Raw genomic sequence first — 3,439 nt, 5'->3', positions numbered from 1 at the left:
GGGTTGAGCATGTGCCCTGGAGATGGCAGAGAGCCCAGATGCAGTTCCAATGCTTGGAGAGGGTGGAGCCAAGAAAAAAGCTGTCTTCCCAGTGTCCCCTAAGGTTGCATTGGGAGAGAGGCAGGCTTCTACGTAGACCCTTAGAAAGGGTGGGGCTGCCCTTTCAAAAGCCCAGAAGATAAATGACTCTTAGACTTTGAAATCTAGTGGACTTTGCCCTGTGGGTTTTTGTTCTAGTTTGCTAGCTGCCAGGATGCAATATACCAGAAGCAGAATGGCTTTTAAAAGGAGGACTTTAATAAGTTGCTAGTTTATAGTTCTAAGGCTGAGAAAATGTCCCAGTTAAAGCAAGTCTATAGAAATGTCCAATCAAAGGCATCCAGATAAAGATAGCTTGGTTCAAGAACGCCGATGAAGTTCAGGTTTCTCTCTAAAGTGGAGGGGCATGTGGCAAACACAGAGTTTCTCTCTCATCTGGAAAGGCACATGGTGAACACAGTCAGGGTTCCTCTCTCATCTGGCAGGGCACATGGCAAGCACAGTGTCATCTGCTAGCTTCTTCTCCTGGCTTCCTGTTTCATGAAGCTCCCCAGGAGGCATTTTCCTTCTTCATCTCCTAAGGTCACTGGCTTGTGGGCTCTCTGCTCCTCATGGCTATGTTGTTATTCTCTGCTGTCTCTGAATCTCTCATTCTCTAAAATGTTTCCTCTTTTATAGGGTTCCAGAAACTTATCAAGACCCATCCAAATGGGTGGAGACATGTCGTCACCTAATCCAGTTTGACAACCACTCATGATTAAATCACACCCCCAGGGAGATGATCTGATTTCAGTTTCAAGCATACAGTATTGAATAGGGATTATTCTGCCTTTATGAAATGGGATTTAGATTAAAACATGGCTTTTCTAGGGGACACACATCCTCTCAAACCAGCACAGTTTTTAAAACTGCTTGGGTCCTGGGACCCCTGTGTTCCTTCCTTCCTGTGGAAATGCGTATATGTATCCTATGAACCTTCATTGTTTGTATGTTGGCAGCAAATAACTTGTTCTGCATTTCACAGAGTCAGAGGATAATTTTGCCTTAGAAAACACGTTGCCTGTAACTAACTTTGATAGGAGTTTGTACTGTTTCTAACTTTGTATTTCATTTGTATTGCTACTGAAATGGTTTAAGGATTTCAGATATTGTTATAGAATGGATGCATTTTGTATATGGGGAAAACATGACTTTTCTAGGGTACATACATCATTTCAAACCAGCACATATGCTAATAAACTAGACAACACAGATAAAATGGACACGTTCCTAGAAAGGCATGAACAATCACATTGACTTGAGAAGAAATAGATGACCTCAACAAACCAATCGCAAGTAAAGAGCTCAAATCAACCACCAAGAAGCTCCCACAAAAGAAAAGCCAAGGATCAGGTAACTTCACATGTGAATTCTGCCAAGCATTCAAGAAAAAATTAGTACCAAACCTGCTCAAACTTTTCAAAAAAAAAAAACTGAAGAAGAGGGAAGACCCATTCTATGAAGTCAACATCACCCTCATATCAAGGGCAGATGAGGATACTTCAAGAAAAGAAAATGACAGACTGTCATGGTCAGGTTCATGTATCAACTTGGCCAAGTGGTGGTATCTGTTCGTCTGGTTGGACAAGAGCTGGCCTGTCTGTTGCAATGATGACATTTCATAGAATTAAATCATGATCACATCAGCTGCAGCCACAGCTGATTCCATTTGTAATAAGCCAACATAAGTATCTTCTGCAATGAGTGATGCTCAATCTAATCACTGGAAGCCTTTTAAGGAGGATTTAGAAGAGACAGGCTCTCTTCCTGCTTTGGCTGGCGAGCCTCTCCTGTGGAGTTCATCCAGACCCTCCATTGGAATCGTTGGCTTCACAGCCTGCTCTGCAGATTTTTGGCTCTGTGTTCCCATAGTCATGTGAGACACTTTTATAAATTTTATATTTGTGAGTGTTCCCTGTTGATTCTGTTTCTCTAGAGAAACCTAACTAATATAGCTTGGTACCAGGAGTGGTTCTTAAGAAACAGAATCTTAAAAAATAGGCTTTTATGAATGGTTTTCTACTCTGACTGTACTCAAAGGCACTAAGGACTCTGATTCCCATAATCAGAATGACACTCCCAGACCATGGAGTGAGTTGGTGAAAGAGATAGTAAAAATATCACCATTCGATTCTCCTAATGCTTTGCTTGTATGAAGCCAGGCTCTGGGGGATAATGTTTTTGACACCTTTATGGAGTTTTGTGGAAATAAGAAGTACAGAGGTGTTGGCTGGTTGCTGTTAGATACACTGGATATATTAAGAAGTGAAAGGGACGAGCTTCAGGCTTCAAATGAGAAGTTTAAGTGCTGTCTGACAGATGTAGAAGTTTCTATGAGTATCCTGAAGCACAATCTTATTTCCTGTAGCCGTAGACTTCAGATCTCTGAAAATCAGACTCAGAATCTTATTGTTAGAGTAGCAACTTTACAACATAAACTGAAGTCTCAATGTTGCATGGTGTCTGCCGTTAAACTGAGGGCATTAATTGGAAAGGAATGGGACCCTGAAAAATAGGATGGTGACATTTAGATTGATAATGATGTCGGGGGTGAGGTTGAAACCCTAGGTCATGCTGAGTCTTCTCTAGATAACCCTGTAATAGTCTGCTCTGAGGACATAGCCGCCCCACCTCCAGCCTGCCTTGAGGAATTGGCCACTCAACCTCCTCCTGAAGGGATTAGCCCTAGAGTGATTAATCCTGTTTCACCAGATGAAACTGCAAATGATTGTCCTGAAGCAAATGGCTTGGAAGATATTTCTAACTCTTTTCATGACCCACCCCCCACCACCCTTCATTTCTTCCAGACCAATAACTAGACTAAAGTTCCAACAGGTCCCTAAAGGTGAGGTACAAGGTATCACACATAAGGAGGTATGTTATACTCCAAAATAACTGTGTGAGTTTTCCAATTTATATAGACAGATATCAGGGGAATATGTGTGGCAATGGATTTTAAGGGTGTGGGATAATGGTGGGAGTAATATAAGGCTGGATCAGGCTGAATTTATTGATATGGGCCCACTAAGCAGAGATTCTACATTCAATGTTATAGCTTGAGGGGTTAGAAAAGATATTAACAGTTTGTTTGGATAGTTGGTTGAGACATGGATCAAAAAGTGGCTGACATTACCTGAGGTTGAAATGCCAGAACTGCCCTGGAATAATGTAGATGAGGGGATCCAGAGGCTTAGAGAGATTGGAATGTTAGAGTGGATTTATCATGCAAGGCCAGCTCTTACACCCCAGGAATGTCTGGAGGATGCACCTTTTACCAGAACAGTGAGAAATAAATTTGTGAGACCAGCACCATCATCCCTGAAGAGCTCTGTAGTTGCACTTCTCTGTAGGTCAGATATTA

The sequence above is a fragment of the Tamandua tetradactyla genome, chromosome 11 (genome assembly GCF_023851605.1).
Source record: "Tamandua tetradactyla isolate mTamTet1 chromosome 11, mTamTet1.pri, whole genome shotgun sequence".
NCBI lineage: Eukaryota > Metazoa > Chordata > Mammalia > Pilosa > Myrmecophagidae > Tamandua > Tamandua tetradactyla.
Note: the sequence above shows the minus strand (reverse complement) of the source record.